Source organism: Scatophagus argus, chromosome 4, assembly GCF_020382885.2.
Source record: "Scatophagus argus isolate fScaArg1 chromosome 4, fScaArg1.pri, whole genome shotgun sequence".
Taxonomy (NCBI): Eukaryota; Metazoa; Chordata; class Actinopteri; family Scatophagidae; genus Scatophagus; species Scatophagus argus.
Genome location: NC_058496.1, coordinates 24686847 through 24699556, shown reverse-complemented (window position 1 = coordinate 24699556; position 12710 = coordinate 24686847). Strand labels below are relative to the sequence as shown.

Sequence of the window (12710 nt, the reverse complement as noted above, 5' to 3'; positions counted from 1 at the left end):
TTCCAAAGTGCTTTTGCACAAAACATAATGTAACTATTATGTTCACACACTCAAGTGTGTATATGTAATCATTTTAAAAGTTAAGACTGTGTTTGAATTTTTGTTTTTACCAAAGTTTTATTGTCTAGGACTGAACTTAAGCCAACTAGTTGCTCATTTATCTTATTGAGGGAGATACAAACCGCGTCCCACTGAATATCTGCGTGTGTGTGTTGTGGAAGCTCCTGGTTTACACACTGGAACGTTGTGCCCCTCTTAGTTCATGCGCTTCTGAAAGTCACTATGGTAACAAGGAGGAAGTCTGACATCACACATGATAGACATCCTGCAGTGGCACCAGGTGACTTCTTTATTCTACAGTGTGAACACAGCATGAGACTTGCATCGTATTGTGGAGCCTTATATCCACATGGCCTATAGAGAGCAGGGGCAAAAACAACAACTTCCTGCTCTCTCTCTCTCTCTCTCTCTCTCTCTCTCTCTCTCTCTCTCTCTCTCTCTCTCTCTGCTTGCAGATAAATTCACATCACAATAAATTTTGGTTTCCCTGAGTTACCCAGGTTTTTTTCAAAAAAAAAAGGATAAATAAATAAAAGATAGTTAATTACAAATTATCTGAACTTTACAAAGACTAACATTTTTATGGTTTGTCTATAAATTCAAAACATCAACAAATCTTTTGATTCTCTCACCCTTCCCAACATAATCTCAAAATCATGAGAACACCTCATTACAGCATTACTATCCCTCCATTATTTCACTCTCCAGCATAACTCTAAATGTAAAAAACTTGTTTCACATTTGGCCATCTTCATCTTTTGTACTTTCATAGCATTTGAAGTTTGACAAATCCAGTGTGCAATCCAGGTATGAACAGGATATTTTTCAATTATCAGTTTAACTCACTGATTATTTTACCTGTGACATAAATCCATTGTACACAGATAATGTCCCAGTCTCCTGACTGTCCTCAGCCACTCTTGAAGAATTTACATACCACTGTCATTATTTTGTCCTGGGTGTATGATGATGGTCATAGTGGCGCTGCTATGCTTTTCTCATAATAAGATCCCAAAAGCAGATGCTTGAAACCAAAGTTAAAGTGAAATTAAAGCTTTTACTTAGGCTTGTGCAAAAATCATTTCACAAAAACATAGTCTTAAGACTAACTAACAAGAGCCCTTCTACTACAATCCAAGTCGAAGGGGCAGCAGGTGAGTGCACATGGTCCCTATGAACAAAAAATGATTTTCCACCAGAGCTGAAGACCGGTGAGTCTGAAACAAAGGCTGGGAAAACAAAGGCAGGAACTGAGCTGAACAGACTGGCAGACGCAAACTGGTGAACCGTAGCACAAAAAGACAAAAGGTAGGTTTCCAAACAGCATGAGACAGAGATCCAGAGACAAAATGGAGCCGATACTCTACTGCACAAGTGCAGGAACAATCTGGGGATGAGGGCAGGGGAAGGCCAGTCTTAAGAAGGCTGAGTTTAGGGTGGAGTTGATTGCAGAGAACTCAGGACAGGTGCACAGCAGGTAAGACTGCCCAGTTTCACTCTGGATCACACACACACACAGAAACAGGGCAAGGGGGAGGAGGGTGGAAAGACATCAGGAGAGATACAATCCTGACAGGCACTTGCCTTACAGTCAGGTACAGAGGCTCAGTGCCAATATGCCAATGTATCATCACATAATCATCATCATTATAATAATCAGACAGCTTCAAATTAGAGCTATGAGTCAGAGCTTCAACTTCACAGTCACTGTTTCACTTTAAATCCTGTATGGTGGAGTGCATCTGTATCCTTCATCTCCCAGTTTACTCTCTTTGTAGACCATAACGTTAGAAAAGGCTAATGAGCTGGACTTGTTATTGATCATTCAATTAGCTGATCAACAGAAAAAGAATTTGCCTCAAATTTTAGAATCCGTTAATTGTTTTAGGTCATTATCAATGTTACCGTGTGGGTAGTGTAGGTCTAGAGGACACCTGCTAGCTCTCTCACTGTGAAGCTCTTCGGTGAAACATGCTGTACTGGAAACACTGAGAGAGGAAGTAAAAATCCCAGTGTGAAGGCATTGCACGAATTTCTTGCTACATATCATTTAATGGCTGTTATCCCCCATAAGAAGACATACTGCCACACCTGGCACACCAAAGAGGAATGAGTGGACGTTATCTTCTTGGCAATCAAAGAGCAGGTCATTTTTAATTACCCAAATCAATTCAGTCCCGATACTTTAATTTAAAATAGGCTACAGCAATTTATCTTTTCATCTGAGTCGATTTGGTTAATTTCCCTGGTCCCTGTCACTCCACCTTAATAAAAAGCAGCGTCACTGTTGAACAGATGAGAGAGAACAGGATGAAACAGGCGATAGGCTCTTAACTTTTCAAGAGTCTTTTAGAAGTCAGTTAAGTTAAGTAAGAGAGTGTCATGCCTGGTGTTTTTTGTTATGCTTTGTCTTTTGATTTCAGTACACGTGCCATGTTTCATGTTTGTGGGTTATGTCATGTCCTGTTTTACTCTGAAAGCGTCTCTTCCCCTGTGTGTCCTGTTTTCGTGTTACTTTGCTTTTGGTTTTCCTGATTGCTTTCTCCCTCCTAATGTGCGTCACCTGTGTCTCGTTGTCGTGTCTATTTAGTCCTGGTCTTCCCAGTCACCTTTTGTCAGTGTGTTATATTGCCTCTTGTATGCCTGTGTGTTCCTTCCAGGAAACCTTTTTGCCTTGCCTTGCCTTGCCTTGCCTTGCCTTGCCATGCCATGCTTTGCCAGGAGTTTTTCTTCTGCTCTTTGCTTTATCCAGGGTGTTATTTATAAGGGGGCTATAACAGTCAGTTCACCAGGTCATTATTTGGTCACTATAACACTATACACACTTTGTTACTACAAAGCATACAAAATTTCCATCACGCAGTCATGAGAGGTCAGCTGGAAAAGCTAATTAACATGTATAGCTTTTGGCTAGCATGAGAAACATGACGGAGGAAGATCAGCAGGACAGCTATAGAACTAGCTTACATGTGGCGCAGTAAGGTGACCTTTTATTCACCAGAGGGCTGTGACTCAGAGGATCTCTGGCTTCAGAGAAAACAGATCCATGCTGTTTTGTTACAAAAGATTATGGAGGATTTCCAATAATGTTGGACATTGTAAAATAATGTCTATGTCTTTCATGAAGAAGAATCAGCTTTTATTCACAATATATATATATTTTTACATACACACACTGAATTCGTCTTCTGCATTTGACCCATCCTTAGTTGAACACACACATGCAACATCCAGCAAATGACATGCAGTGAAACACACAGGAGCAGTGGACAGTACTGTCAGGCGTCCGGGGAGCAACCTGGGGGTTAAGTGCCTTGCTCAAGGGCACATCAGCCGGCTAATGGAGGCAGGGGGGCATTTTTCTCATTAATCACTCCACTACACCCAAATTTTTCCTGCTCGTCCGGCAGACTGATTCTGCTCCTGTTGCTTTAAAGAGGCCTCAGCGGTGCATCTCACCCAATTCTCTTCTACATTATGTATGAACCACAGCTAACAACGGATACCTTCAGGTGTGTTAACTGGAAGCTGATTTTTATCTCACTTAATTGGCACAAATATGATCAGTGGACTGCTTTTGCAGCCAGTCTTTATTTATCACAAACAGCCACTGGATGGTCAAACAGCGTATTAATAACCCGAGCTGTGTCAGGTATTTTCCTTCAGGCTGTCTCTTTCCTTTTTGGATGTTCACAGAGTTGATTCTTAAACCTTGGGAATTTTCTCACAAAGAAATATTCTTAACTCCAGTAGATGTGTCTTCACCTAATGTTACAACCAAAACAGAACTGCATAGATTCCATCATTTACCTGAAATGTCTGAGATGTTTGAAATGTCTGACAACTGCCACTGAATCATCTGTCAAAAAGCTAAGACTTACTGCTGCCATGGATGAAAAGAAGCTCAAAAAGAAAGTGTTAACTGTCAGAGAGAGTGTGACAGCCAACAAGTCCTCCAGCCCTGATGCCCAACAGAGCTGCTGTGTGCTTAGATGTTACAGATGAACTGATTTCATCTGCAACTTTTGAAAGAAACCAACATCGTAAGGATAGGCGGGGTGTGACTTTTTGAGGTATGATCTATGGAATATTTAAAAGAATACATTTGACCAGTAATATAATGCTTACTTATTTGCTGCTCTAAATCTGAATCTGTTTTATTGAAGACAGCAAAATAAACAAAACAAACTGTCAGCTTTTGGTCTAATTTGTGCTTCTGTTTAAGACCATTAGCTGAATTGGGAGAATTAATTCGGTCCAGTTCATCCCCTATTTAAGCATGTTGATCTTCTGAGATTAATTTGCTGCCTTTTGGCCAAGTAGTGAATGTTACTAATTGATTGAGAGAAAGACACTTCTAACTCCTAACTTAAAGGAACAACAAGTAACAACAAAGCAACAGTAAGACATTTTTCCCTCTGAAGTATTGTACACACAGCAGAGTGTTTATCTCCAGTGACAGTGCAGACAGGATGCTAATCACAGTGACTGCTTTACCCCGCAGGGTCACTTCATGAGTTCTGAGTTTTGGAACTGGCTGGGGACTCTCTCAGAAATCCTTCTGTGTCTGGCTGTATGGTGTCAGCACAAGTCCTCTGAGCTGGCAGAGTCCCAAATGTTTCAAGAGTCAGGCAGCAAGATGTAATTCACAGGAAGGAGGAAACTCCTACCTTGATGTGGATTTGAGGGTTTTTCAGAATATTCCCTTTTGCTATTGACTTGAGTGTTTTTAAGGGGGTGTCACAGCTTTCTCAGTTGCTCAGTGTTGCGTGACAAGTGAGTCACCAGCACAAGAATGAAGGCGCAAAAACTAAAAATCCTCATACTTGTGTTAAAAACTTCCAGATTATTTAGTTTTATTTTAAATATAGTATTTAATTCATTTTATCAGTTTGAGCACTTTTTGCTTGTAAGAAATATGTGCTGGATGCTTGATTGTATAACTTTACTGATTTTACAGGCCACCATAACAGGGACCCATTACACCGGATTTACAACCTTCAAGCTGGAAATCAATTACATAAAATCATTTGCTGTCGCTTGTTTTGACATGTTTCATAAATCAAAATGTCAGATGTGATCTGTGCATGAACTCGCAAGAGGACTTAAAGATTTATCAGTTTGTGAGTAACAATCAACATCATCTGAGCACAGTATGGACATGTGATCCTGCTTGCTAAGGTCGCAGATTGATTTTGTGAAATGTGGCCATAAATAGAAATAAATAAAACACAACATTATTTTCTAAGGCCAATTATCTTCAGTTCACTGATTTACAAAAAAAATTCTTATAAGGGGGCGGCACGGTGGTGCAGTGGTGAGCACTGTCGCCTCATAGCAAGAGGGTTCCAGGTTCGAATCCCGGTCTGGGCCCTTCTATGTGGAGTTTGCATGTTCTCCCTGTGCCTGCGTGGGTTTTCTCCGGGTACTCCGGCTTCCTCCCACAATACCAAAAACATGCACATTAGGTTAACTGGCTACTCTACATTGCCCCTAGGTGTGAGTGTGAGAGTGTGTGGTTGTCTGTCTTTGTGTGTTGGCCCTGTGATTGACTGGCGACCAGTCCAGGATGAACCCCGCCTCTTGCCCGTAGTCAGCTGGGATAGGCTCCAGCTCCCCCGCGACCCTGACGGATAAGCGGTATAGAAAATGGATGGATGGATGCTTATAAGGTCCAGCATACATGGACATTTAATGCAATATAAAATACTAAAAACATAATTACAAAAAATGCTTCAGTTATTCTGCTACTTCAAACAGAGTCATGTGGAGGCATGGATAGCAAAGCGCCTTGATGAAGAAATTGATATATTAGAGCATGCAAAGTTATCACATTTAAATGGATGCAAATCCTGGAGAAACATGGTCTGCATTTTTTAGCATGGAAATGTTAAAATTAAAAAAAAAGAAATGAATGACCTTGGAGGGCGGTAGACTACTGGCAGCTTAAATTAATTAAATATTTATGCATGTTTTTCTTTTCCTGATGTGTGTATACATTATTTTGACTGACTCTGTATGTAGTGTCATAGGATGGTGTATGTGTGAATTGACTCTGATGTGTTCAGTAATTTTTGTGTGGAGCTCTTGGGTACAGAGGAATAAGATATACCAAGCTAAGAAACACAGATAATACTTGTTAGTCAGATCAATTCATTGTTGGTTTTGGTCTTTCTATGGGATTTGTTGACGGTTAGAAAAAAATGTCAACAGTCTCAACCTTTATAAACAGCCGTACAAGTCTGATTACTTTTTGACAGAAAGTTGGAGCTGTTTTTGGGATTCCTCCTTAAGAAGCTTAAGTGTTTAAAAAGACTAAATATACCGATGAATATATCACAAGAGTAGATTCCTCCAAACACTTTCTCATTGCAACCTGTCTAAAGGATTATATTGTCTGCTTGCTTTACCATGTGCACACAAACTCACATACCAAAAGGAAACTGCGCTATGCTCAAACCATTTTTATTACATCACTGCATGAAATGCAATATGGCAAAAGGTATTGTAGCTAGGCTACATGAATAGTACTTGAACAAGAAAAAAAAGGAGGCATTTTTTCCAGATCTTGAGACTCTTCAAAGAAAAACAAAGAAACTAAAAATAACACAATGTTCTTGTTGATTTAATTGCACTGAAGCATCTTGTTTCCTCTGGGCACATCTCTATGATGTCATGCCTTTGACTCTTCTGTCACAGAGTCATGCCCTACAGGAAAGTGCTTTCTTTGTGTTTCTACCATGGATAAGTAGGCAACATAATTAATCTTTTTTTCTTTCTGAGTGTGTGTGTGTGTGTGTGTGCCTGTTTTTACAATTGAGTTTATTTTAATTTGATTTATTTTGACGATTGACTGAATGCTCTTTGCCATTCTAGCTTGATCTGCTCTGTGCAGATTGGCACGGCTTTGGTGCTTATCTCACAGCTGGAACAGTCTGCAGCTCTCTCATAAGCCTCTTTGAAAGCAAAGGTAAATTGTACTACAGGTGCTATCTCAGCATCCCTGGTATACAAACTAACGTGACTTGTTCTGCTGTAACCCAGTTGTTCTGCTGTGAACCTTTGAAATGCATACTTCAATATAAAAGCCAGGGGGGCAATTAGAAAGTAAGAACTGTTAGATATGATGCACCTGAATCCCACTGGAAGGCAACCTTTTCTTGGATATCGGCTCTCACCTCTCATCCCCACAGTAGGGTTATTCAACAGCATCTTGTTTGAGGTGCGGCTCATATTAGATAAGCTTGTGTGCACAAAATAATAAGAGGGAAAAGTTACGTTTTTTTTTGTCACTTTTCAAAGCTGTTTCACAAATTGCTGCTGTATGGCAACACTAGGTTATTTCTGAAATGATCAAACTGTTGAATAAAACTGGTTACATAACAGTAGGCAAAAAGAAAAGAAATACAAAAAACCAAATCATGCGGCACTCTGTCATTTGAAAAAAGAAATTCAGAAGTGAGGAATTTCAAGATGCTACATAGTACAAACACACTGACCCTTATTCAGGAAGTGTGTGTGGCAAAGTCACGGTCACCTTTTCATTTTCAGTCTAGACTTTTGTGACAAGCGACATGATCATGTTTGAGGATTTCAGAGCCAAGAGGCAGCTCAGTATTCCAGCAAGTGTTTCTGAATACATGTGCTCGTGCAGGGGCATTGCCTTCAGGTTGTGTAAATTTAGCAGAGAGCAGAAATCTGAGGGCATCCAGTCCCTGAGAGGAACACTCGGGAGCGTTGCAGGCATTCAACATAATATTTCAAAATCACACCACCTTTGCTCAGATTTAAAAATCAAAGAAAATAGTGCAAAAATGTCATCTGCTTCATGTAGTTTAGGTTTAAATGTGCGTAAAGTTTGATCATCATTCTACAGTACACCCAAAAATCAACCGGAAAGCTAAATTTTGGGGGGGTGGGGGGGGGGGGGGTTGTTTGTTTGTTTGTTTTGGCACAGATGCATTTACAAACGAAAGACCCTAAATATTAAGATGAAGTCAAGCTTCTTGCATAAACACGGTGGTCTAGAACATCTCCTTAAAGAATAGAAGAAGTAGTCAGTAAGAATTAATATGTTGTTGATGTTCCTCTCTCTGTGCCTTTGTAGTTCTTCCAGGCAACTCTCTACTTAACAGCAACATTTTCGTCAGAAAATCCAATTCCACTAACGACTGATAAGCAAATTCGTGATGTATGTCTGAGGATGATGCAGTTCTGTTCCGCTCTTGCAAACACCAAAAGGTCATGATCTTTTGTGTTCGGAAAAATTAATGAATAATTAAAACAAACATGCGGCCTCCCTTTGATGGTCTAAAAGTCCTTCTGAGGAATGTTAATGCCAACTTAGTTTTTATCCAACCATGTTCTCTTAGACATTGCTATATAGCTAGTGAAACTACTTTTAACTTTAACTACCAAAACTTTAAGAATCTGAAGCTGCAGACCTATGAGAGCTTCACAAGCAAAATGTCAAAATTAAACAAATAGAAATTCATTTCATATAATATTAATTTGTTGTCATTTTCTCAATATATTGTCAGCTATATTATGTAGGCAAACCTAAACTGCTGTCTGGTATAAGTCAACGGGCTTCTTATTTTGAGTCTCAAAATTCTGAAACATCAACTGTGCAACCAAGCAAGCGTGTTGTGCAGTTGCAAGCATGTAGGGAGGGTCAAACGTGTGCTCGTCATGTGCTTGCAGAGTGGAAATGCTCTATTGGCAGGATGCTTCCCCACCCACAATTACTGATGTGTTTGCTTATAAAATGTGCACTCGCTTGGTTTTGATGTGCTTAGGTTCTGAGACTATTTAAACACCATATATTCAAAACTTTGGGAGGGAGAACGGGCTGAAGAGGCTGTGATCTATCCTCAGCCTCAACCCTTCTGCCAATGCCTAAACAGTACCATGTAAAAGGTTTGATAAAGGTGTAGCCACTATGAATGGACATTGTATTGACAGATTAGATGTTTTGGTGGAAAACAAATGACATAAGTTTTGAGCATGCATTCATTATTGACATTATGATTGACTCAACATTCCTTTGTTGTGATACATAATGTGATTACATAATATAGTCCAGCTGGCATTAGATTTCCTTCAAAACATTTTCTGTTTTAAATAAGTTGCATGTATGATATCAGGTGTAGCAATAGAAAGCAGTATTATCAGACACAATATTTACTCCAAATACATTGGAAAGATGCACAGGAAAACAAAGAATTTACAACATCACATTCAACTTTTCAACACACACAAACACGCACACACACACACACTTACAAAATACAATATTTCATCTAATTCTATCCACATGTAAAGAGACTGAATCACAATTTTTCAGCAATTCTCATCCTTCTCTTTACACCAACTAATTAAATATTTTTGTTGTCATTTAATTTTAATGGCTTTGCAGCAAGTGGTTCATACTGTGCCTAAAACAGAATTTCTGTACAAAACTTCCCCCAAAATGACTGAAAATGTTGAAAAGGAGGTATAAACAACTACAGAGACTATATCAATGCTGACTGAAATCCATGTTTTCTCTAATGTAGAACATAAAAGACAACAAGTTGTAGTGTGTCAGGCTTCTCAGGGCTGCTTCTCGCTTTCTAGGTAATTAGGTTTCATCTATATTATTGATTATATGTGTTTCTGTCCCTGGACCACATCACACACCACAAAATCATTGAAAACCCTCAAATAATTCAACCCCAGGTTTTCATACTTCTCTCGGGCACTTCCTTTATACCAAAGAATATTAAATTATGTGAACGAGTTAACAACATCATATACAGATTTAACTTGTGTGAAATGCTTTCATCATCTTATGATCTATTTCTAACTAATAGCAGTAAAGAGTGTACAGCCCATGTTTCCCTCACTTATCCGTCTACTATCTTATCTAAATTTGACATTCTCCTCAGCTTTTATCTCTTTATCATACAGATTGCAGCATAAATTAGCATGACTTCTTATTGTGCTAGAATTCATGTTATCACAGGGTTTTGGCAGTCCGTTCAGATGTGGCTATGGGATCTGTCAGCTGACTGCAATCTCCCTAAAAAAATGAAGATTGTAAAACAGATGAACAGCTCGCACACCGCACTGCTCCGATATTCTCTTATTTAATACGCCAATGAGGAGGACCTCTCCTTGATCTTTATCATTTGCCAACTGTGTTGCTGTTGTAGATGGAAGACCCCCATGGAAAAGACAAATGAAATGGAAAAGAACTCACAAAACATTTTGATGTGCAGACAAGAACAAATGCCCTTAGGGTCCTTGTGAGTTTGATCAGGCTAACAAATTCCATTTCAAAATAGAATCAGGAGACTCTGTGCCTTCAGGATTTGTGTCTTAAATGACTAGCAGCCGGAGTCCTTCAGAGTAATCTTTTCTACATTTCGCTCCCGAAATAACAAATAAGCTTCCAGTCAATAAGAGTATTAGGATGAAAAAGAGATGCTACTGTTTTTTCTTGTCTGTCAGAGCACTTACTGCTCTCTGCTCTAATGGCTTATATCGCAGTTACCCACTGCAGCCATACTCAGTTGGTGTTAAGGGAGGATATTTGTAATAAATCAATGCATCTCTTCTATGGATTCTGTACAGCTGCAGATGGATGTACTTGTGTCTTTCTTTTCCATACATAATAACCTGTTTTCATGGAAAAATCTGGAACACAGCGACAATCTAACACTCAATGTTACAAGCACCTCTAGATTTAATCATCATTGTCAACTGAAAAGAGAGTGAAAGTATATTACAAATTTACAGTGGAGGTCATAAATGATTAATTCACTGCCTCATTTCAGGCTTCTTGTTACTCAGCAGCTCCATCAGTGTGTGCAGTAAGAGTTCAGCTTCATTGTAAAGATGCATCCACACTACTGATGCACATTCACTGCTGTATGGAAAGGTAAAGTGGAAAGGCAGGGCGAATTGTGAATGGAAACCCACACACTGAAATTTTCTTTATAAAATGAGTGCGAGTCATCAACAGTGTGGGGATTCTTTGGTTACTCCATGAAGAAGACACTAAATACTGGGGCAAAATGATAAAACAACCAATCCTGGCAAAATGGGAAATAAAGACTATCCAACTAGTATTTGAAGACTAATTTGTGAATTTCATTTCACTTCACTGTGTTCATTTCTCAACCAGTGCAGTAACCTGCAGTGAAAAGCACCACTTATTTCATTCACAATCATTTCCTTCCAGTTTCTGTTCAGCATTTGGATAAATCAGACCCGATGACGTCCTGCTGGAAACACGTGAACGGTGAAGTGACAGATTGGCTTTGTCACAGCCGGTCTGATGAACAGGCTGACACCAGAGGGGATCAAATGTCAATACGTTTTCACACGCATTTATTGTCACCCATTACATCACAACTTAATGAACAACATCACATTATTGTATCTGCTGTGTGAGGGTGTGTTTGACTTTGCCTTTTTTATAGATATGTCACAATACCTAATCAACTCTATGAGTGTTTTCAGTTTTAGTAGTTCTCCTGACAGATCTGACTAGCCTGTAATTGTTTTCATGCTGCACAACATTAATTCACCCTACAATGGCAACTGATACCACATAGTTATCACAAAAAGCACAGCATTTGACTTTGATCTGAGGCTGAGCAAAATATTACTTTCCTTTCTTTAGACTGGCAAGGCATGTCCAAGTGCCGACAATTTCAATAACTCCTTATGAAAAAGATGACAAACACATAGCATGGATGGATGCTGTCCTTAACCAAAAGACCTTACCCTAAATTTCATCAAATTGTTGGTAATAGTAGCGATGCACGTTATAGTGTATCTGAGAGAAAGGAATTTTGAGGTAATATTACGCTGAAATGGATTTTTCACCAGTAAATGGCACACAGAATTGAAAGCTTAATCCGAGTTGAATTGGAAAGACCAGCGGTCCTCAAGGTTACATTTCATACACGAGAAGAAACTGATTTTCTGAAGGCCAAAACATTATTGCCTGATGATTATACCCCAATGCCACATCCAACACTCAAGAAATCTATAGAATTATAATTATTGTTATATAAAAATGAATTTCATTCGTCACTTGCTGTGATGTGATGTATGTAACTGTGATGTATGTTTAAAGCTGCTTATTTCTTATCCAAAAACAAGGTCTTTCCCTGGATAGAAGTGAGGGTTAGCTCTTCCTGCTGTATGTGAAGTGTCATAATGCTGGACTGATGCGCATCTGTTCATCTCATTGGTTTGATATCACTGCGGCTTCAGCCAGCTCACTGTGGGTTCAAAGCTGTAGAGGCGTAAGATTAAAGAAAAAAATTGTAATGAGACCGTGTTTGCTCTCTGGGTCAGTCCTCTGGTCGGCCAGTCCTGCTGTGTTTTTGGACATTGAACTTGATGCTACCTCTTCGCAGAGGACGAGAGGATGTGGGAAAAGCAGTGCAGTATATTGTGAGCTGCAGTCCATTTGCAATGGCAGAGCACAGAGCTGAGAGGGAAGATAAAAGAAGCAAAGCTGCTCTCAAGACTGCAGCTCAATCATTATGACTGGAATATCCAGGAAATATTTCCATTGTATTTTATCTCCTTTATTTCGTGAAAAAATAAAAAATAAAAAAATACATTTTCTATGTCTGTCTAAGATCATT

The 12710-nt window shown here is 39.2% G+C and overlaps 1 long non-coding RNA gene across 1 annotated transcript; it reads right to left on the bottom strand.

The window, feature by feature from the left end:
* Positions 1 to 327: 327 nt before the first annotated feature.
* On the bottom strand, positions 328 to 2383 carry LOC124057817. The gene is made up of 3 exons (XR_006843163.1): positions 2152 to 2383; positions 1966 to 2048; positions 328 to 1558 (listed from the first exon to the last, which is right to left on the bottom strand). It is a non-coding gene; the product is annotated as an uncharacterized LOC124057817 (long non-coding RNA).
* Positions 2384 to 12710: the final 10327 nt, after the last annotated feature.